Source organism: Martes martes (genome assembly GCF_963455335.1).
Source record: "Martes martes genome assembly, chromosome: 17".
In the NCBI taxonomy this organism is placed as follows: Eukaryota; Metazoa; Chordata; class Mammalia; order Carnivora; family Mustelidae; genus Martes; species Martes martes.
This window is the reverse complement of record NC_137905.1, coordinates 43,124,942-43,150,148: the sequence shown is the minus strand read 5'-3', so window position 1 is coordinate 43,150,148 and position 25,207 is coordinate 43,124,942.

Here is a 25,207-nt window from a genome sequence, read left to right as displayed (position 1 = left end):
GAAAGGAGAGCTCATAGGAGAAAGTGAGAGTTAAATAACAAGTCAAGTCAGTGGGTCTGAATTTTTTTTTTTGAAGATTTTATTTTTAAGCAATCTCTACACCCAAGATGGGGCTTGAACCCACAACCCTGAGACCAAGAGCCAAACATTCAACCGACTAAGCCAGACAGGCACTCCAATGGTTCTGAAAATGTGATCTACCTCAGAGTTTGTTGCAATTATGGATGTTTAAGAAACATTCTGGATCAAATCAATCAGTATCTACCAGAGTCAGTGTAGAATGAGATCAAGTTAATAAGCATGTACAAGAGTGTGTTTAACAATTTCCACCAGGCCAAAGAATTATGATATGGAGACTGCTAATTGCCCACAAATGTATATTGTATATTGACTGAATCCAGTTTTTTAGTTGAGAATAAGGCTGCTCAATATAAACACTGCATTTCCCAGACTCTTTTACAGAATATGCGATGTAACTAAATTCTGTCTTAAAAAGTGTGTATTATACAGTAGCTTCTGAAAGGTTATAAGCCAGGTGGCCCATGACCTATGTCCTTTATTCTCCCATTTCCTCAGACTGCAATGTGGATATGGTGTCATGGTTTTGCAGAGCAGAGCTTACACTCTAGCCTGGACTTTAATGCAAGAGAAAATTAACCTTCTATATAGTTTAGCCATTATTATTTTTTTGTCTCTGTCACATGCAGCCAAACTTATAACCAAACCCAAGTAGCTTCCTATGGAACTGAAATTTAAAAATCCAATTCTTTGTCATGAGAACACAAGGCCCTCTGGTACTTATAAGGCCTCATTTTGAGTCCGTTTCTGTTTTATTGGTGTGCTACAATACTAACCTCCTTTCAACAACTGGGACATGCCAAAGTCATTCTTTTTTCTTTTTCTTTTTCTTTTCTTTCCTTCTTTTTTTTTTTTTTTTTTTTGCCAAAGTCATTCTTATCTTAGAACTTTCAGGAGGCTGTTTCAGAAGAAAAAGCTTAAGATTGATAGCTGTATAAAGCATTCTGTTCTAACATAATTTATTTTTCTATTAGTTTTCTTTCTGTTCTTGCAGACAACACCACCAGGGACTGAACAGGATTCCCAGCAGCACCAGAGATATAAAGCATATCAGAATAACATGAAAGGGCTCTGAAAACTAAGCTGCCATTAGAACTAAAGCTTACAAAAGTAGGCTAGATCTATACACTAAAGCTAACAGCATGACTCCCTGCTAAAATGGACTTAAACAGACTTAAATAGAATCAAGACTCTCTTAACATAAAAACAAAAGTGTCCAGGACACAATAAATCACTTGTCATACCAAAATTCAGGGAAACCAAAATCTGAAGGAGAAAAGATAATCACATGAAACCAATACCAAGATTAATTAGATGTTAGAACTACCTAACAAGGATTTTATTCTATTTTATTTATTTATTTTTTTATTTATAGATTTTATTTATTTATTTGAGAGATGGAGAGTGAGCACGAGAGAGAGACAGAGGGAGGAGAGGCAGACTCCCTGATGGGCAGGGAGCCCAGTAACATGGGGCTTGATCCCAGGACTCTGAGATCTTAAGCTGAACCGAGGGCAGACGCTTAACTGACTGAGCCACTCAGGCACCCCCTGACAAGGATTTTAAATGGTCTTCATAAAAACGCATTGACAATCAATTACAAGCTCTCTTTAAACAAATGAAAAAAACAGAATGTTGTAAAAAAAAAAACAACAACAACACAGTACTTATAAAAAAGAAGTAAGTGCAATGAAAAATGTAATAGGTATTATAAAAGACAAACTAATGGTCTCTAGAGTAGACATATCAGAAGCAGGGAAACAGTGAACTTAAAGACAGTATTTAATTCATCTAAAAAACAAAGATAAACAGACTTAAAGAAAAAAAATACAGACCTCATTTCCTGTGGAACAATAACAAAAGAGCCAATATTCATATCATCCATGTCCCAGAAGGATAGAAAAAGACTGTGGGACTGAAAAAGTATTCAAAGATTTAACAGTTGAACTTCCCAAACTTCATATAAAACCATAGATTCAAGAAACTCAGCAAATACCTATTAAGAAAAATCCAAAGAACTCAAAACCAAGACATCCATTTCTAAAAACTAGATAAAGTCTTTAAAATGGAAATGCGTATTATATATTGATGATAAACACCATTTCAAAAGACTAGATTTTTCATTTGAAACCATGGAGACCAAAAGGAAACAGCACAATAATTTTCAAGTAGTAAAAGAAAAGAACTGTTAACCTCAAATTCTATACTCATTGAGACTCTTCTTTTCTTTCTTTTTTTTAAAAAGATTTATTTATTTATTTGAAAAAGAGAGTATGTGAAGGGGAGAGGCAGAGGGAGAAAAACTCAAGCAGACCCCAAGCTGAGCGCAGAACCAATGTGGGGCTCAGTCTCACAACCCTGAGATCATGACCTGAGCTGAAACCAAGAGTCAGACGTTCAATCGACTGCACCACCCAGCTGCCCCTCATTGAAACTATTCTTAAGGAATGAAGAAGAAATACAGGCATTCTCAGACGAAGGAAAATTAAGAGAATTTGTTGTTGCAGACATGCCCTTAAAGAGTGGCTAAAGGAACCTCTTCCAAAACAAAGAAAATGATAACAGAAGAAGGCTCAGACCTTCAGAAAGGAAAGAATAATAGAATGAGCAAAAAGAAAAAAAAAAATACCAGGCTACCCTTTACCCCATGAGTTCCTTTAGTCCTACTTTATGGTAAAGCAAAAATTTTAACACTATCTCTTGCGGTGATCAATATATGTAGAAGAAATACTTAAAACAATTATACCAAAAGTGTGGGGAAGATAAAGGGATCTACATGGATGTAAGGTTTCTATACTTCACTTTAAGTGGTAAAATATCAAAACCAGCAGGCTGTGAAAGGTATGTACATAGATGCTAATACTCAGAAAAAACAAATAAAATAAAAATAAAAAACAAAAGCAACATATTAAAAAGCATAAGTCAAAATGGTACTCTAGAAACCTCTGAGTAACTCACAGGCAAGAAACAAGAAAGAGAAGAACAAGAAATGGAAGAAAACAACAAAATGGCTGGGGAGCCTGGGTGGCTCAGTCAGTTAAGCGTCTGTCTGCCTTCAGCTCCGGTCATGATCTTGGGATCCTGGGATTGAGTCCTGTATCAGGATCCCTGCTTAGCAGGGAGTCCGCTTCTCCCTCCGCCCCTCCCCCCACCCACATACCACTCCCCCTCGCTTGCGCTCTCTCTCTGTCTCTTTCTCAAATAAATAAAATCTTTAAAAGAAAACATAACCCAAAAAAAGGTAGCTATAAGCCTTCACGCATCAATAATTTTTCCAATAATTATTTTAAAGGCAAATACCTTTAAAATACTTCAAAATACCTTTAAAATACTAAATCACAATTAAAAGACAGACACTGGCACAATGGACAGTGTGACTACCAACATCGTGACTATAAGAAACTCACTTCAAACATGACATAGGTAGGCTGAAAGCAGGAGTGGAAAAATGTGTATCATGTACACATTAATCAAAAGAAAGTAGAAATTTTAAAAAGAAAGTAGAAAAAAAGAAAGTAGAAATAGCTATATTAATATCAGATAAAATAGATTCAGAATAAAGAAAACTAGTAAGTACCACTGACAGAGTTTCAAAATACATGAAGCAAAAACTGATAGAGCTGAAAGGAGAAAGAGACAAAGCACTATTATACCTGGTGATTCAAATGTCCTGCTCTCAGCAACTGATACAACTACCAGACAGAAAATCAGCAAGGATATAGAAGAACTCAATGGAACATGTCACCCAACAATAGCAGAATACACAATGTTTTCAAGCACACAATGAACATTCCCCAAGACAGACCTTCTTCTTTTCTTTTTTAATGTCTCATTTAGAAGTTTTTTAAAGTTTATTTGACAGAGAGAGACAGAGCGAGAGAGGGAACACAAGCAAGAGGAGTGGGAGAGGGAGAAGAAGGTTTGCCACTGAGCAGTGAGCCCGATGCGGGGCTGACCCCAGGACCCTGGGACCATGACCTGAGCCGAAGGCAGACGCTTAATGACTGAGCCACCAGGCGCCCCAAGACAGACCTTATTCTAAGTTGTAAAGCAAATCTTATATTTAAAAGAATCAAAATCACCCACAGTATATTCTATGATGTATAGTAAAGAATTTAAACTTCACCAAAGAGAGATCTGTCTTTTGTCTTCATCTCCAGGGAGAAAATCTCTACAACATCTTTGTTTAGGACCACAGCTACCAGACAGTCTAACAATGGGATTTATGATGTAGGCTTTGAGCCGTGTGGTATCAATTCTCCTCCAGAGAGGCAGGAATCTAAATGTATCAGCTCTACCTCCTGAGAGGCTGGAAACAGAAAGGCCAACCACTTGGGCAGCCAACCCAGAGCCCAAAAAAGTTCTGGACACCAGTATTCAGGTTAGTTTCCCTATCTGGCAATACTACATGGTATAGTTACACACAGTTGATGGGAAAAGTTAGCATTGTCCATGACTACACTGGGTGAGTGCAACTGGAAGCTCCATGTCTGGAAATATCCTGGGCTCTACCCATGTGTTTTTTCCCTTGGCTGATTTTAATCTGTATCCCTTTGCTGTAAAAAACTGTAACTGTGAGGATGACAGCTTTCAGTGAGTTCTGACTTCTTTAGTGAATTATCTAAGGGTGGTCTTGAGAACCTCTGAAATTGCTGTTGGGGTCAAACATAAGGGAAGACTGTGGACAGTTCCCTCTTTCACATGAGACCATAATGGAATTAAAGTATAAATCAATAAAAGAAAGGCAACAGGAAAAACTCCAGACATCTCCAAATAACACACTCCTAAATAATCCACGGGTGAAAGAGAAAGTCTCAACAACAAAAAAAATTAAGGACTATGAGGACACACATATATGGATTTTATATATATATATATATATATATATATATATATATATACACACACACACACACACACACAATGAATTATAAGGTTAATAAGAAACATATAACTGGAGCACCTGGGTGGCTCAGTGGGTTAAAGCCTCTGCCTTTGGCTTGGGTCATGATCCCAGGGTCCTGGGATCGAGCCCCGAGTCGGGCTCTCTGCTCAGGGAGGAACCTGCTTCCCTTCCTCTCTCTGTCTGCCTCTCTGCCTACTTGTGATCTCTGTCTGTCAAATAAATAAATAAAATCTTAAAAAAATAGTAATAAATCAAATTTATAATTTAGAAGATCCCAAAAAAGAAATCTCCAAGTCCACATGGCTTCACTGAAGAATTTTACCAAACACTCCCAGAATCTTGTAACCAGTTTCTTCCAGAAAACAGAAGAGAACACTTTCCAAAGTACTTAATGAGGCCATGATTACTCTGATACCAAAACCAAAGGCAGCATACACAAAATAACTGCAGACCAACACCCCCCATGAACTTAGATGAAAAAAATCCACAATTAAATTTTACCAATCAAACTCAATGATGTATAAAAAGAATGATATACAATGACTAAGTGGGATTTATTCCAGGTGTGAAAGACTGATTCGATACTTAAAAATCAATGTAATCCATCATATCAACAACTAAGGAAGAAAAAATCCCAGGATCCTATTAATAACCATTTATGATTAAAACTCTCAGTGTAAGGGAGACAAACCATAAGAGACTCCTACTCATAGGAAACAAACTGAGGGTTGCTGGAGGGGAGAAAAGTGGAAGGATGGGGTAACTGGGTGATGGACATTGGGGAGGGTATGTGTTTCAGTGAGCACTGGGCATTGTGAAGATTAATGAATCACAAACCTGTATCCCTGAAACAAATAATACATTTTATGTTAATTGATTGAATTAAAAAAAAAATTCTCAGGGCATTAGGAAGAGAAGGGAACTTCCTCAAACTCCTAAAGAGCATGAAGAGCACGTACAAAAAACCTAGAGCTAATATACTTTATGATAAAATACCAAATCCTGGATGTTTTCCCTCTAAAATTGCTAAAAAGGATGTCCATTATTACCACCCTTATTTAATACAGGCTTTGCAGTTCTAGCTATTCCAATAAGGCAAGAAAATAAAGCACACAGTTTGGAAAAAAAGGAAATAAAACTATCTATTTGCAAATGATATGACTGACTATAATAATGAACCTACAAGGAAATAACTGAGTTGAATAAGGTCACAGAATATAAGATCAACATATAAAATCAATTTAACTTCTATACATTGACAATAAGCAACAACCAAAATAAAAAGGCAATACCATTTATAAATGCTCCTGAAAAATGGAATACTGAGGTAAAAAAGTTAATAAAATATGTACAAGATCTATGAGATAAAAATTATAAAATGCTAACAAAAGAAATTTAAAAAAAAAATACTTGAAGAAACATGCTGTGTTCATGGATTGGAAGACAACAGAGTAAAGATGTTAATTCTCTAACTTCATCTATAGGTTTACATAATTCCTATGAAAAATATCAGCAAGGGTTTTTGTAGACACAAGCACTAATACTGATTCAGAGATATCATCAAAGACCTCTAATCTGTAGTACGGCCCTGCTCTTGGCCTCCAGGACCCTGTACTTTCCTAGAGGACCTCTTTCCATCCCAATCAACCTTCTGCTGTCTTTTTTTAAAGATTTTATTTATTTGAGAGAGAGAGAGAGTTAGAGCAAGGGGCAGAGGGAAAGAGATAAGCAGACTCCACAGGGAGCAGGGAGTCCAACGTGGGACTTGATCCTAGGACCCTGGGATCATGACCTGAACCAAAGGCAGACGTGTAACCTAAGCCACCCAGGCACCCAACCCTCTGCTATCTCCACTTAGTCAATGTAATTTTCTTTAACTTCCCCAATTTCTAATCAATCTTAATTTTTCCTAATATACCATTAGAATATATGTTCTTGATCCACTACTATAACACTTAAAAAAAGGTATTCCTGTCACCTCATAAAGCAACTCGTAGGAATTTTTAAAAAAATTAATAAACACTGTTGATCGTGTCCTTTGATAAATAGACATTTTTAAGTTTGGTATATTCCCATTTGTCTATTTTTGCTTTGGTTACCTATACTTTGCTTGGTGTTATAGTCCAGAAATCCCTGCCAAATCCAAAGTCATGAAACTTTTTCCCTATGTTTTCTTCTAGTTTGGGGTCTTACATTTAGTTCTTTGATCTATTTTGAATTAATTTTTGTATATGGTATAAGGTAAGGATCCAACTTTATTCTTTTGCTTATGGATATCCAGTTAAGGATACAGTCCTTTCCCCCATTGAATGGTCTTGGCACCTTTGCATAAAATCATTTGGTCATATATCTGGGGGTTTATTTCCAACCTTTTTATTCCATTCCATTTTTTAAAGATTTTATTTATTTATTTATTTAGAGAGAGCGTGTGCAAGTGCGGGGAGGGGTAGAGGGAGAGAGAGAGAAAATCTCAAGATGCCATGCTAAGTACAGAGCCCAATGTGGGGTTCAATCTTACAACACAGAGATCATGAGTATCAAGAGAGTTAGAATATCAACAGCTGAATATCAAGAGAGTTAGACACTTAAGTGACTAAGTCACTCAGGTGCCCCTATTATATTGCACTGATCTGTACGTCTGTCTTTATGTCACTACCACACTGTTTGAATACATAGTGTTGTAATAAGTTTTGAAATCAGGTTTTCCCTGGGGCACCTGTGTGGCTCAGTGGTTAAGCCTCTGCCTTCAGCTCAGGTCATGATCTCAGGGTCCTGGGATCAAGTCCCGCATCGGGCTCTCTGCTCAGCGGAGAACCTGCTTCCTCCTCTCTCTCTCTCTCTCTCTGTCTGCCTACTTGTGATCTCTGTCAAATAAATAAATAAAATCTTCTAAAAAAAAAATTAAAAAAAAAAAAAGAAAAGAAATCAGGTTTTCCCTAATCTGTCTAAAATAACCTTATCAGCCCAACATTCTGACCAACTGAAATAGTTTCCTGCCTCCAGATCATTGCTTACTCACCTGGGCACTGTCTTCCTGTCACTTCCTTCACAACCAGCCAGGGCTCCTTCCCTTGCTCTAGTGAAGAGATCACAGCCGGCTTAGATATAGAAAGTCCTGATTATAAGAAAAAAAATGGAGAGGAAGTAGAAATCAAAGTACCCAAATACTATGATTCATAATTGGTTAATAAATAAATAAATAAATAAAAGCACAAAATGTGTATTTGATAGTCTACAGACAAAAAAAAAAGGAAAAAATTAAATACTCATATTCAGGTAAACTCAAGATAAAAAACAAAGCAAATAAATAGGTGATAAAGTGCTATTTAAATTAGGTAAGTTTTCTGTCTCCACTTTGATATTTGGAAAAAACAACCTCCTGAGTATGCTTATTTCAGATACTTTTCAATGTTAAATGAAAAGTTCTTAGCATGTAACTACCAAATGCAAATTGTTTAAAAGAGAGCACATTTGTTGTAGGAAATGGAATGGTGTTCATTTAGGCACTAAATAGTAAGTGATATTTCTTGACCCAGTCCATCACTACATTAACTGGGAAAGTTAAAGAGCTTCGCACCCAGACCCCACATATATAGTTTTAACCTACACTAGTGCACCCGCAGGTTTAGCACAGTGTAAATGAAAAAAAAGATGAAGTGGCTTCTTTGACCATTAGTTAACAATTAATTTATTAATATTAATATTAAATAATCAAATAATTAAGCATAAGTTTTAATGGCACAGAATTCCAATTCTGTTCTTTAATCATCAAGGAAGAACATCAATTTTAAGGACCAGGGGAAGGGGTAAGGATGGGAAAAATGAAGATACACCCCCATCTAAGGGTGCTCATTCCTATACAAAGAAAAAATTCATCTAGCCATTTGAAAGGTAGCCCTAAAATTCATAGTAAAGGAAGCAGAAATTCAAAGAAACAGATTCTAAATTATAAGAGGCAGATAAACTTACCCAGTGAAACCAAGTTGCTATAGTTCTCCAACATCACATCTTTGTACAAATTCCTCTGCGTAGGGTTCAGGCATTCCCATTCCTCCTGAGAGACATCTATAGCTACATCTTTGAACATCACCAACCCCTAAAATGACAGAGCACAGTACTGTTTTTGAAATTATAAGAGATATTTTTCAAAAGGAATAAGAGGTGCTAAAAGAAAGCATGCAGGAAAGGAACAGCATGTATATAGTATATAGTGAGTATAGAGGGAAAGGTTGGAAGCTTGTGACCTGGGTCAAGAAGGAATTTAGTGGAAATGAAGCAGAGTGCCTGTATGTTCTTAAAAATTCAATTTCTGCAGATACATCCTCTTGTATAGAATGGAAAATTTAATCAGTCATCTAGAAAGTTAAAAAAATAAGTAGAGGTTTCCAACTAAGTGAAATAGTTGGAAATTTTATAATCTTTCCAGAATGTCTTATGAAAACCTCCAACTTGAGAAAAAGGACTTGAAGATTTTTCTTCATCAGTATGACTATTATGTCATAACCATTTTAACTTTTCAAGCAAATTCTTTAGTAAATACCCAGTGCAGATTGTATATTCCAAGGACAGACAGAATAACAACTCCCATCCCGTATGCTCTTCTTCCGTGTAACCTTGACATACCCCCACACCATTGATATAAGGTCTATGTCTCGGCCCTTGAACATGATCCTGGGAAAACAGCTGTGACTTACTCAACTTATAAAGTATAGCAGAAATGACTATGTGACTTCTGAAGCTGGATTATAAAAATATCTCTCCACCAGTGAGAACATCCTACACCAATTCTCACAATGTCTATTTGGAAAAGTCAAAATTGTGGAAAAGTTCAAAGATTTCCCATGTTTGATTCAATTAACCCTCCCTTATAACACCATTTCCTGTGAGGACATCTCCCGTGGGTGGCTGGCTTTTCTCCTACAATCTTACTCTGTCCTCAGTCTCATTCTGTCCTCTCTTCTCCTCATTGCTGGTGCCAGCAACTGTCCCTCCCCTAAAATCTAATGTCATTATTTCATCAGACATGCATTATCTCTACCTACTGCAGTGATATACTAACATCTAGATTTTTCCCCCTCAGGAATTTTAGCTCCTGGCTCAGTGTCACCATCTCCAACACTACTCCTATCTTAATTCTCAGTGATTTAAAATATCTATATAAGTATTCCATCTATTATCCTGTCCTCCCAATTCCCTCACCTCCTCTCCAATGATCTTGTCTTCCACTCTAGTTCACTCTTTGTATTGCTATCCGAGACCTCATCACTAATAGTAACTTTGACATCTCCAAAACATCAACTGTCTTTCTCTCTGGTCACCTTTACATTGTCACTCACCACACTCATACCTCTTCTCCACTTCTTACCCAACTTAAATTCTATATTCAGCTAATCCTCCAACTTGATAATAACTCCTAATGTGGACTTCCTTTTCATACTTGCTAAGCAAAGCCTGAATCCTACATAAATCTAACTCTCTTCCTATTCTCTCACTTTATCTATGTAACCGAATGAGTAGAGAAAACCACCAACCTTAAGGACAAGTTTTTATTTTTATATTTTATTTTCCTTTCTTAAATAGTTCAGAAAAAAAAAATAGACATTCAGATGTCTTACACCCATTCTCGTCCTTTCCTTTTTTCTTCCACCTCTTAACCCCTTATAGATGAGCAATTTTATAAGTTTCTTTGTGTGTCTTTGCAATGTTTTTAAGCAACTATATATATATACATATTCTACATATATATATTATTTATATATATTATATATTTTTATATATTTATATATATATATTTCCACACGTTTACACAGAAGGGAACATACTATAATATATATACTGTTCTATGCTTGATTTTTAAGTTCTAAAGTTAATGGTTTCCTTATTTTTCTATAGGTACATATCCTCCATTTTTTATCGTAGTTTATTTAACCAGACATCTCTAGATGGACACTTGGTTGTTTCCAATCTTCTGCTCTAACAAACAATAGTATAATGAATACTCCTATAAATATGTCACTTTGTATACATACAGGCATATCTGTACCAGAAAGCCTCAGAAATCAGATTTCTGGGTCTAAATGGAAAATGCATTTGTAATTTTGGTAGGTCCTGTCAAGTTGTCCTCTACAGCAGCTGGACCACTTTGTCAGACACCAGCAATATATGAGAGTACCCGTTTCCTCACAGTCAAGGCAGCAAAGCATTTTGTCAAAACATTTTGTTTTTATCAATTTAATGTGATAAAGGAATTATATGTCGATAGAATTTTAATTGGCATTTCTTGGATTATGAGTTGAGTATTTTTTCTTTTTTTAGGGTCTTTTATGTTTCTTTTTCTGTGAAATCTCTATTCATGCCCTTTTGACTCTTTTTCTACTGGACCGTTGGTCTCTTTTTAAAATTTCTTAGTCTTTATAAGTTAGATGATAAGTTCAGTGTCTGTATGTGAATTGTAAATACCTTTCCCATTTTGTCATTTCTCTTCTGACTTTGCTTACCAATGTTTCTTGCCATGCAGAAGTTTTTTATTTTTATGTAATCAACTTTGTTACTACTTTCTCTTTTAGTTCCTAGAGTTCTGAGTCCTAGTTAGAAAGTCCTTCCTCACATCAAAGTCATGAAGGAGTACTCCCATGTTTTAGTCTAGTAATATTATGATCACATTTTTAAAAATTAAATCATTCTGGACATTGGGGAGGGTATGTGCTATGATGAGTGCTGTGAAATGTGTAAACCTGGCGATTCACAGACCTGTACCCCTGGGGATAAAAATACATTATATGTTTATTAAAATAAAATAAAATAAAATAAATAAAAATAAAAATAAAAATAAAAAAAATAAAAAATAAAAATTAAAAATTAAATCATTCAGTTTAACTAGAGTTTATTTTATATAGTAGATGAGATATAGATTGGGCTTTGTTTTTTGAAAATGGCTCTAGTTACCCAATACTACTTGTCAATAGCCTATGTTTAACCAAGGAGGCAAAATAATTGTATACAGAGAACTATAAGATACTGATGGAAAAAACTGAAAAAGACACAAATAAATGAAAAGATTTTCCATGCTTAAGGAATGGAAGAATTATCGGTGGTAAAACGTCCGTATAATTCAAAACAATCCACAGTCAATATAATCCTTCAAATCCCAATGGAATTTTTTACAGAAATACAACAAATAACACTAAAATTTGTATGAAACCATCAGAGACCTCAAGTAGCCAAAGTAATCTTGAGAAAAAGGAACAAAGCTGAGACATCACATATCTTCATTTCAAACCACATTACAAAGCTATATAATTGAAACAGTATGGTATTGGCATAAAAACAGACACATAGATCAGTGAAACAGAATAGGGAGCCCAAACATATATGCTAATTAATTTATGACAAAGGAGCCAAGAATATACAATGGGGAAAGGACCATCTCTTCAATAAATGATGCTGGGAAAACTGGACAGCCACATGACAAAGAATTAAACTGTATCACTATCTTATACCATACACAAAAATCAGTTCAAAATGGATTAAAGACTTGAATGTAAAACCCGAAATTATAAAACTTCTAGAGGAAATCATAGGCAGTAAAGGTACTTGGCAATGACTTTTGGGATATGATACCAAAAAAACAAAGGCAACAAAAGCAAAAATAAACAAATGGGACTACATCAAACCAAAAATCTTCTGTGAAACCATCAACAAAATGAAAAGGCAACTTACATGGAGAAAATTTTTGTAAATGATGTATCTGATAAGGGTTTAGTAACCAAAACATAAAGAACTCATACAACTCAATAGCAAAAAACCCTAAACAATCTGAATTAAAAAGGGGCAGAGGACCTGAATAGACCTTTCTTCAAAGAAGACATAAAAATGGCCCACAAGTACTAGAAACAATTTAAGTGTCTTCCAGTGGATGAATGGATACAGAAAATATGATACACATACACAAGAATATTATTCTACCATTAAGAAAAAAAGGAGGGGCATATGGGTGGCTCAGTCAGTTAAATGTCCAACTCTTTTTGTTTTTTTTTTTAAGATTTTATTTATTTATTTGACAGACACAGAGTGAGCACAAGTAGGGGGAGCAGCAGGCAGAGGGAGAGGGAGAAGCAGGCTCCCCACTGAGCAGGGAGCCCGATGCGGGGCTTAATCCCAGGACCCTGGGATCATGACCTGAGCCAAAGGCAGATGCTTAACGACTGAGCCACCCAGGAGCCCCAAGTGTCTGATTCTTGATCCCAGCTCAGGTCATTATCTCAGGATCCTGGGATCAAGCCCTATGTTGGGCTCCTCACAGGGGAGAGTCTGCTTGTCCCTTTCCCTCTCCCTCTGCTCCTCCTCTTGTTCACGCTCTCTCTCAAATAAATTAAAAAATAAAATAAAATCTTGAAGGAAAAAAAAAAGGAAATCTTACATTTCCAACAACTTGAATGGACCCTGATGGCATTACAATAGGTGAAATAAGTCAGACAGAGAAAGACTTATTTGTGAAAACTAAAAACAGAAAACAAAAATCAAACTCATAGATACAAAGAATAGACTGGTGGCTGTCAGTTGTGGAGGGGGGAGGGTGGTGAAATGGATGAAGCTGGTCAAAAGATATAAACTTCCAGTTATAAAATTAATAATCCCTAGGGATGTTATGTGCAACATGGTGACTATAGCTATTAATACTGTATTGTATATTTGAAAGTTGCTAAAAGACTAGATCTGAAAAGTATTCATCACAAGAAAGAAAACTTCTAACTATGTGTGGTAATGGGTATTACCTATACCGCGGTGATCATTTTGTAACATATTCATATACTAAACCACTATGCTGTACATCCAAAATTAATATAATGTTACATGCCAATTATATCTCAATAAAAATGTCTATCTTTAGCCTGCAGTTTTGAGATATCACTTTTATCAATATTAAATTACCATATGCAGCTGTGGGCTGGATGGTCAGCATGCCACGAATTGCTAACCCCTGGTCTAGTTTCTCGAAGGCAGAGATCATCAGACTGGATAAAAAAAGCAAGACCTGGGGCGCCTGGGTGGCTCAGTGGGTTAAAGCCTCTGCCTTCGGCTCAGGTCATGATCCCAGGGTGCTGGGGTCGAGCCCCGCACTGGGCTCTCTGCTCAGCGGGGAGCCTGCTTCCCCCTCTCTCTCTGCCTGCCTCTCTGCCTATTTATGATCTCTGTCTGTCGAATAAATAAATTAAAAATCTTAAAAAAAAAAAAAAATGGGGCACCTGGGTGGCTCAGTGGGTTAAGCCTCTGCCTTCGGCTCAGGTCATGATCCCAGGGTCCTGGGATCGAGCCCCACATCGGGCTCTCTGCTCAGCAGGGAGCCTGCTTCTCCCTTCCTATCTGCCTGCCTCTCTGCCTACTTGTGATTTCTCTCTCTGTCAAATAAAAAATTAAAAAAAAAAAAAAAAAAATCTTAAAAAAAAAAAAAAAAGCAAGACCAGGGACACCTGGGTGGCTCAATGGGTTAAGCCTCTACCTTCAGCTCAGGTCATGATCTCAGGGTCCTGGGATCAAGCCCCGCATGGGACTCTCTGCTCAGTGGGGAGCCTGCTTCCCATCTCTCTCTCTCTGCCTGCTTCTCTGCCTACTATGTGATCTCTGTCAGTCAAATAAATAAATAAAATTAAAAAAAAAAAAAAAAAGCAAGACCAAACTGTATGCTGTTATATGAGATACACCTAAAGTAAGTTAAAATAGGGACAGTTGGGTGGTTCAGTCAGTTAAGCATCTGCCTTTGGCTCAGGTCATGATGCCAGGGTCCTGGGATCAAGTCCCTCATTGGGATCCTTGCTTATTGGGGAGCCTGCTTATCCCTTTGCCTGCTACTCTCTCTGATTGTGCTCTCTCTCACTCTCTGACAAATAAAATCTCAAAAGAAGTAAATAAATAAATAAATAAATAAAACCTTTAAAAAAAAAAGGCTAAAGAAAGTTAAAAGGATGGAAAAAAATATGCCAGGCAGGGCCCCTGGGTGGCTCCGTTAAGCTTCTGCCTTCATACATTTTTAAAAATCTTTAAAAAAAAGATATGCCATGAAATAACAATAAAAGAAAGCTGAAGCAGTTATATTAATAAACGTAATGCAAGAAAAAGAATATTACCACAAGGAACATTTCATAATAAAGGTGTCAATTCATCAAGAGGATATAGGAATTTGGGGGCACCTGGCTGGCTCAGTCGGAAGAGCATGCAACTCTTGATCTCAGGATTGTGAGCTTGAGCCCCACATTGGGTATAGAGATCACTTAAAAATAAGTAAACTTTTAAAAGAAGGACATAACAATCCCAAGTACGCATGCACCTACTAACAGAATTTCAAAACATAAAGCAAAACGGACAGAATTGTAACAGACAAATCAACAGCCGTATTTATAAGTTTCAACAGCCCTCTCTCAGTAATTGATAGACCAAATGACCAAAAAATCAGAAAAGATATAGAAGAGTTGAGTACTACTACAAAACACTGATAAACACTCTATCCGACAATAGTATAACAAAGCTTTTTTTTTCCCAAATGCACATTGAGCATTCGCCAAGATAGTCCACATTTTAGGCCATAAAACAAGTCTCAATAAATTTAGAAGGACTGATATTACAAAGTATGTTCTCTGACCACAAAAGAATTGAATAAATTAAAAACAAATTCTCAAAAAGATAAAAAAAGTCCCTCAAAATCTGTAAGTTAAAGAACACTCTTCTAAGTAGCCCATGGGTGAAAAAAAAAAAGAGAGAATCTTGAGCTCAAAAAAAAAAAAAAAAGAAAAAAGAAAAGAAAATTAAACCCAAAGTACACAGTAAGAAAGGAAAGAATAAGATCAGTAATCAATGAAATAGCAATCAAGGCAAGGGCAAACTGGAGAGAAAAATCAATAAAACTAAATCAATAAAACCCAAAAAAACTAATCAATAAAACTAAAAAAAATCAATAAAACTAAAAGCTATTGATCTTTGAAAAGATCAATAAAATTGATAAATTGCTAGCATACTGATAAGGAAAAAAGACATAAATTATTAAGATCAGGAATTAAGAGGGGGAGTATTACTATAGAACTGACAGGCATTAAAAGGATAATAAGGGAATATCATAAACAACTTTATACTAACAAATCTGGCAACTAAATAGAAATAAATGAATTTCTTGAGAGACACAAATTACTAAACTGATTCAAGAAGAAATAAGACTGGGGTGCCTGGGTAGCTCAGTCGTTTGAGCCTCCGCCTTCGGCTCCAGTAATGGTCCTGGGGTCCTTGGAGTGAACCATGCATCAGTCTCCCTGTTGGGCTCAGGCTCTGGGCTAGGTGGAGAGACTGCTTCTCCCTCTGCCCCTTCCCCCGCGGCTTGTGCACTTGGTCTCTCTCTCCCTTCCTCTTGAATAAATAAATAAAATCTTAAAAAAAAAAAAAAAAAGAAATAGAACTCCCAAAAGCCCTGTATCAATTTAAGCAATCAGTCTCCCCATGAAGAAAACTCCAAATTCAGATGGTGTGTTCACTTTCTACTGATGCTGTAACAAATACAGTAGCTTAAAACAACAAATTTATTATCTTACAGTTCTGTATGTTAAAAGTCCAGTAACTGTTTCACTAGACTAAATCCAGGTGTCAGCAGGGCTGTGTACCTTTCTGGTAGCTTAGGAAAGAGTCTATTCCCTTGCCTTCTTTCCTTGTCTAGCTTCTAGAGGCCACTTACATGGGTCATGGTCCCCTTCCTCCATCTTCAAAGCCAGTAACATTGCATTCTCTAACAGAAGTATGCAAGTCACATTCTCACATCTCCCTCTGATGTGAGGGAGGGAGATTCTTCAGATAAGAAAAAATAATGTATTTCAAAATTGTTAGTTTAATAACATCTGTAAATTCCCTTTTGCCACATAAGGTACCATAGTCACAGTTTTCAGGATTAGCACATAGACATCTCTAGGGTTCATTTCTCAGCTTATCACAGATGCCTGTGTTGTTGAATTCTATCAGACAACTAAGGAAAAAATAACAGAATTCAATAAGTTCTTCCAGAAAATAGAAAAGGGTACATTTCCTGACTTATTTTAAAAATTAAGGTAGAATAAAGACATTTTCACATAAAGAAAGCTAAGATTATTTATCATCAAAAGACACAAACTACAGGACATGCTGAAGATCTTCAAGCTAAAAAGAAATAATACCAAACAGAAATTAAGATCTTAAGGAGCAAGAGCAACTAAAAATGGTATATATATATGGATAAATAAAATGTATTTGCAAATAATCCAATAAAGTCCTTTTTCTTTTTTTTAATAATTTTTTAATATTTTATAAACATATAATGTGTTATTAGCCCCAGGGGTACAGGTCTGTGAATCGCCAGGTTTACACACTCCACAGCATGCACCATAGCACGTACCCTCCCCAATGTCCATAACCCTACCACTCTGTCCCTACCTCCCTCCCCACAGCAACCCTCAGTTTCTTTTGTGAGATTAAGAGTCTCTTATGGTTTGTCTCCCTCCCAATCCCATTTTGTTTCATTTATTCTTTTCCTACCCCCCAAACCCCCACGTTGCATCTCCACTTTCTCAGGGAGATCATATGATAGTTGTCTTTCTCTGGTTGAATAAAGTCCTTTTTCAAGATTCTTTTTAATTCCTTTGTTTCTGTGGATTTTCCCCTTTTTAAATTTTTATTTTGTACTTTCTTTCCTAATTTGAGATTTATCTTATTATCTTATTAATGATATTTTTCCTGTTTTCTAATACATAAATAAAAAAAATACATAAAATTTTTTTAAATGGTTCAGTTTCATTCTTTTACATGTAGCTGTCCAGTTTTCCCAGCAGCATTTTTGTTTTAAGATTTTATTTATTTATTTGACAGAGAGAGATCACAAGTAGGCAGAGAGGCAGGCAGAGAGAGAGGAAGGGAAGCAGGCTCCCCACCCAGCAGAGAGCCCGATGCGGGGCTCAGTCCCAGGACCCTGGGATCATGACCTGAGCCGAAAGCAAAGGCTTTAACCCACTGAGCCACCCAGGCGCCCTCTAATACATAAAATTTTTATCTTTATAAATTCCTTCCATATTTCCTCCTACTTCCTTTAAACTTATATATTTTCATGATTTTTGTTAGAAGCATTAAAACTGTAACTTTGTCTCTAAAGTCTTACTTTAACTAAATCCCATGGGTTCCAAAAGCTAGTGCTATCACAGAGTACCAGAAATTCTTTACTTTTAGATTATATTTCTTCATTGAGACAGATCTTACAAACTGTTGGTAAGAGTAACTTTATTTTTCTGATTTTGTTATTAAATCCTAGCTGTATTTCACTGTGTTCAGAAAACATGGTTTATCATTTCTACTTACTTGGACTAGGACTGTGGCCTGATATTTTGTTATTTTTCCTTGATCTATGGACACTTAAAAAGAATGTATGTTCATTATTACTAGTATACAGAATTGAATACATATCTAGTAGGTAGATTTGATGGTGTGTTTCATCCTTACTAAATTTGTCCACTTGGCCTGACTTTGACTGAAAGGATTAATTAGTGTCCTCTCCTACTTTCTTCTTCTATCTGTTTCCCTATTTGCTCAAGGAAATTTGATGCTATAATATTTGATACATGTGTATTTATAACTATGTCATCTTCATTTTGAAATGTATACCTTAGAATTATACAGTGTCCTTCTTTGCCACGTTTAATGGTGTGATGTGGCCTGAATTTTTGTCTGTTTTTAGTTTCCATTTGTCTAGTATAATTTATCCAACCTTTCATTAAATTTTCTGAGCCACTTAAGTGTCTGAGTCTCTTAAGTACAGAGAGTTGAGTTTTTCTTTGAGACTCAGTGTAAAAGCCTTTTTCTTTTGAGTTAAAACTCATACATTTATTGATAGGATATATATTTGTTTTTTGCTCTAGTTTTATCTTGTAATAATTTTGTTCATTTGTTCATATACATATGTGTGTATATATATCTGTGTGCCTTAAATCTTAAGTCTGGTATTATATAAATTTATTTTTTGTCTCTCTCACTACAAATTAAATTCCACAAGGGATGATTTGTATGTGTCTGACTTTTCCCCCCCACCAATTTATTCATACTTACTTAGAAGTGTGCCAGTCACATAGTAGGTACTCAATAAATATGCGTTAAATCACCTCATCAAACCAAAGTTCTGATAAGAGAAACATCAATATTTCCCTCAAAAGAATACTATTTCTGTTCTCTCTTTCTCTGGTGGAACTCTGAGCATATGGGAAATGAAAAATAATTCGTTGACTGCTTACAGGAACACTGGGTTAGAAAGGAGAGGAGCGAAAAAGGAAGACTTTAAAATTTTGAAACCAACACTTACTAATAAGTCTGTACGACAGTCAGGCAACAATATCAGTATAAAGAATGCAAATATTCATATGACTATAGAAAAAAAAAGGACATCAATTAGGAACAAAAAAAATCAACTTACATGGGCCATGTTTTTAAGAATTCAATGTATTAGTCCTCTTCTTAGTTCCACTGTAGAAGAAACTCTCAGAGCAAAGAAAAATATTGCTGGATGAGAGGGATTTAAAAAAAAAAAGACATGAGATGATCCTGCTTCTTAGCTCCCAAAGTGCTAATATAGAATGACATTTTTCTCCCCTCTTCATGTCTACTATGCCCAGTCCCCACAGACTTCTTAGACACTGATTTTGGATGTGCAGCAGTGTTATTCTTTCCTCCTACTCTAGGTGTTTCTAAGGTGAATGGCAGAATTACTGAGGTAGAGAAGAACTATGAGACACCAGGCCTTTCCTAAGTAATCTGTAAAACCAGTGTGGAGCTGAACTCACAACCCCAAGATCAAGAATCCCATGCTCTACTGACTAAGCCAGTCAGGTGCCCCCAACCAGGCCTTTCTTAAAGCTCAGACTTTGTGTGACCTTGTGTGTGATGTGGAGTAGACATTGTCTGTGACCATGGTAGTAACTGTGATTCTATGATACTTGGTGATATGTTTGAGCTCTACAGATAACTGTTGGGGATGAGGGTTAAATGGGCATAAGGGGGATTTGTGATTGGTGAGTGGCTGTTAATGTATTACTATATAGGTTTCTGGGTCTTAGGCTGTGCGATTATGATAAACGTGGATTGGATTACGTCTTTTTGGCTTTGTGTTGTATGAATCTACAGTTGGATACTGGAATGTCTCCCTAACTGCCTGATTATGTTAACCTGGGTGTAACGCTTTGTGTAATTGTGCTTTTTTTCATTTACTCAAGTATCTGAGGCTTACAGAAATAGCCACCCGCAATCAGGTCACAATCACATGCAAACTCCATTCACACAAATGGTCACGCAGACAAGTACACTGTCACAAAAGCACGCTCCCGAATCCAGTCGCTCTCAAGACTAACCGCCAAATACACTTAGTGCGGAGACAAAACCATTAGTCCGGAGACAAAATTTCCTTCACGCACTTACAACCACCCAATCTATCCTCCCTAGAGCAGCTCCCGCACTTCAGAGGCCTAACACTCCACACACTCCTCTTGCCAATGCCTGCAATTCCAGGAGTCCTTACCTTCAGCATGCTCAGGAAGGGCTCTGGTCCAAATTCTGATTCGCATTCCACGGGAGACCGCACGCTTAGCCTTGCACGCTCTGCTGGTTGGGTAAAAAGCCCTCACCTGCCTCAGCAGCCGACCACTCTGCCAACGTTTCTACCGGAAGTAGCTTTGAACCGCTGTGTCCTCTGGGAAACGTAGTCCGGAAGGAAAGCACCCGGGAGCTGAAAGAGGTAAATCTTCCGCTGCATTTCGGGATGCACCTGCGCAGTTTCACTCCGAGCCTGGACTGACTCTACAACCTCTCCCCTTCCAAGGCTCAGACCCGAAATTTGGGTCGGATTTCGGGACCTCGGATTTCTCTGAGGGCGGATTTCAAGCCTGACACCTTAGCTGTCCCTACCCCCTCACGGTGGACGCGCACGTGCTGTAGTTTGAGAATTGTTATCCGATGCGGAGGGATCCGGCCTTCGTCTGTAAGGTGGCCATGCGGCCTGTGTTTTCTGAGTCCGAAAATGCGAGTGACCGAAGACGAGTTTGATAGGCAGGGAGAGGATGTGTGTGTTACACCGACTGTGTCCTGAGTGAGGAAATTAGTTTGTGAAACGTTTTTGAGACCGTTTGAAATAGTGGTTGTGCTGTATACCCGTATGGGGCCGCGCGCAGTTATTGTGAAGTGGTGTATTAGAACGTGGCTTAGGCGCGAGGGGCAGTTTGAGACCTGTGATTGATTACGCATGCTTGTGGGTGGCGCGACTGTGCGGGCAGTGAGTGTAACGTTCTGTGGGAGGCTGTTTGTGTTGGGTCTACCTATGACTAGCAGGAGCGGTTGGCTGTGGTAGGTGCCCGTCTTGAGAAGGGAGGAGGCTGGTCTCCCTGATGGACGAAACCGATCCCTGGGCCAGGCGGAGCTGATCCTGAATCTTACGCGTGTGCGTGGAAGAGGAGTGAAGCAACATTGTGGGGTCTAAGTGTGTATGAGAAACCAGAACTGAGAAGGGTGGAAACTAATACAGATTATCTGCCAGAAGAGGCAAATCTCCTATCTCAAAGTGCCATGTGAAGAAATTTATCTGTGAGAACAAGTGGTTGTGTTTCTGGATCTGATTCTTGATCACATGTATGAGTTGGTTTGCACTTGATATTGTCCAAGGTGTTGAGTGAGATATCCAAAGTATGGGAAGGTGGTTTGTGGCTGTACCCAAGTTTCTGTATGAATTGTATGACAGTGCAAGGGCACTGATTAAACGTTGTGACTTTGAGGTTGATGTATGTGAGTTTTAACAGAGTATGACTGGGAGATCACGTGAGACATCTGGTAAATTTGTTTTTGTGTGTTTGAGTGTAACTCATGCAAGTTAAAATCTGGATGGAAGATAATGTGTGTGGTTGTGATCTGGATGTAGTAACTATATGAGACTGCAATATTATGAGTGTGAGATTGAGTCCTCTCAACCTCTTCACTTACCTCTAAAAAGATGATGATAGTTAAGCTTCCTGAAGCGTAGGTTTTACTTAAGTTTCCAATGGAAATTTTTTTTAAAGATTTTATTTATTTATTTGATAGATCACGAGTAGGCAGAGAGGTGGAAGCAGGCTCCCTGCTGAGCAGAGAGCCTGATGCGGGGCTCCATCCCAGGACCCTGAGATCGTGACCTGAGCCAAAGGCAGAGGCTTAACCCACTGAGCCACCCAGGTGCCCCTCCAATGGAAATTTTTAAAAATTTAAGTATAACTTAAAATGTGGATTTTAAAAATATGAAATAACTTACTGCAATGAATGCAAAATGACCGTGAAAGATTTTTTTAAAATCTCTGTTACAGGGAGTATGGTTAGTAGGCTTTGGTGGAAGTGAAATAGATGAGAAGTCTACATCTTAGTTGATCTGTGTAAGTGAAAGAGTTCTAGTCAAGTGAACAAAAGTCTAACTTGAATAATAAAAAGTCATGACTGTCAGTCAATTCTCAGGCTTGACCCAGTATACAGACTCAGAACACCTTGAATGAAAAACCCTGCTACATTGCCGAAAATTTATGTTGGTAATTTTCCCCCTTGCCTTCCTAAAGGAACCCGCAGCCTTTACCAGGGAGACCATACTTTGAGGAAAAGTAAAAAAATCAGACCATGGACACTGGCTTTGAGCTGACACTAATTCCAGGAGACCCAAAACCTCACTGGTCTACCAGTTGGGGTAGAGGCTTAAGGAGGTCTATGATCAATGTTAAGGTCCATCTCACAGCAGACCCAGCACGTGCCTGAATCCATCCTGTGGTTTCCCCCCCAGTTCTGGAATGGGTAATTGAGACAGACATACTCAGCACTGTCTCTCTGGCTGCTGAGTGAGGAAAGGACAAGTGGAAACTACCAAAACTACCTCTACCTAAAAATAAATAATAGACCAAAAGAAATACTGCATTCCTGGAGGGACTGCAGAGATTAGTGCCACTACTAAGAACTTAAAAATGCAGGGGTGATGAATTCCCAGCATATCCCCATTCAACTTGCCTATTTGGCCTCTGCAGACAAGAGAAATTTTGGAGAATGACAATGGGTTAAACTGGTGGTGACTCCAGCTGCAGCTGTTTTACCAGATGTTTTCATTACCTGAACAAGTTAACAGATTCCTTCGTACCTGCTATGTAATTACTGATCTGTTAATTTTTCCCCCTCCATACCTGTTAATAAAGACAACCAGAACCAATTGTTTTCACTTGGCAAAAACAAGTAAATAACTTCAGTATCCTACCTCAGGGGTACATCAGCTCCCCAGCACCTCCCCTCCCCATTTAGTTTCCATGTATAATAATTTAGTTCACAGGGATCTTAATTCTCTTTCCCTTCCACAAGATGTCATATTGGTCAATTACATTGATGACATTATGCCACTGGACCTAGTGAGCAAGAAATGACAACCACTCTATAGATTTACTGATAAGACATCTGGATGTCAGGGTTGGGAAATAAATCTAACAAAAACTTAAGAGGTCTTCTGTTACCTCAGTGAAACTTCTAGAGATCCAGTGGTGTGGGGCATGTCATGATATCCCTTCTAAGGATGAAGGGCAAGTTGTTGCATCTGGCTCCTCCTACAACGAAAAAAGAGGCACAAAGCCTAGTGGACCTCTGGATTTTGGAGGCAACCTCTTCCTCATTGTGGTATGTTACTTCCCATTTACCAAGTGATGTGAAAAGCTGCTAGTTTTGAGTAGGGCCCAGAACAAAAGAAGGCTCTGTGACTCTGCAACAGGTCCAGACTGCTAGGCAAGCACTTTGCCTCTTGGGCAATAAGGCCCAGTAAATCCAAGGGTGTTGGGGCGCCTGGGTGGCTCAGTGGGTTAAGCCTCTGCTTTTGGCTCAGGTCATGATCCCAGGGTCCTGGGATTGAGCCCTGCATCGCTCTCTGCTCAGCAGGGAGCCTGCTTCCTCCCCTCTCTCTGCCTCTCTGCCTGCTTGTGATCTCTCTGTCAAACAAATAAATATATGTATTTTTTAAATCCAAGGGTGTTTGAAATATCAGAGGCTGGTAATGATGTTGTCTGGGGCCTTTGGCAGGACCCTACAGATGGGTCACAGTGCAGGCCCTTAGGATTTTGAACCAAAGCCATGCCATTCTCTGCAGTTAACTACTCTCCTTTTGAGAAACAGGTTTTAGCCTGCTATTTAGACTTAGAGACTAAACACTAAACCATGGGCCACCAAGTTACCATCATAAACTGGGTGTAATCTGACCCAACTATTAAGCTGGGTGTGCAGAGCAGCACTCTCATAAAATGGAAGGGATGTTTAAATGATTGGGCCAAGTATGCCCTGAAGGCACAAGTAATCCTACTGGTCAGAGTTTTAAGCAGTGCACCTGGGTTTTTGTTGTTTTGTTTTCCTGCTTGGAAGAGGAAATGGTCAGATGTGCGATTCATAGGCTGTGGCCAGTGGTTTGGCTGGATGGTCAGGAGCCTGGAAGGAACATGATTGGAAAATTCATGTGAAGGAAGTCTGGAAAAGAGGTATAGACCTCTCTGCATGGGTAAAAGTGAAGCTCTTTGTGTCCCATGTTAAATGCTCAGCAGAAGAGGATTTTAATAAAGTGGTTAGGATGACCCAGTCTGTGGCCACCAGTCGGTTCTTTCCTCACCCACCCTATCATCACCAATGGGTTCTTGAACAAAGTGGCCATGGTGGCAGTGGTGGCCATTACCCATGGATTCAACAACATGAGTGTCTACTCATTAAGGCCAACCTGGTTATAGCCACTGCTAAATGCCCAATCTGCCAGCAACAGAGACCAACACTGAGTCCCCGATATGGCACCATTCTCTGGTGGCAGGTTGATAACATTGGACTGCTTCCATCATGGAAGAGGCAATATTTTTTTCTTTCTAAATAGAATAGACACTCTGGATACAGATTTGCCTATACTGTACATAATGCTTCTGTCAAAACTACCATCAATGGACTTACAGAGTGCCTTACCCACTATCATGGTATTCTAAACAGCATTGCTTCTGATCGAGGAACTCATATCACAGTAATTGAAGTGCATCAGTGGGCCCATTTTCATGGAATTCACTAGTCTTCCCAAGTTCCCCACCATTCTGAAGAAGCTGGCTTGACAGAATGGAATGATGTTTTAAAGACTCAGTCACAATGCCAGCTAGATGGCAGTGTCTTGCAGGGCTGGGGGAT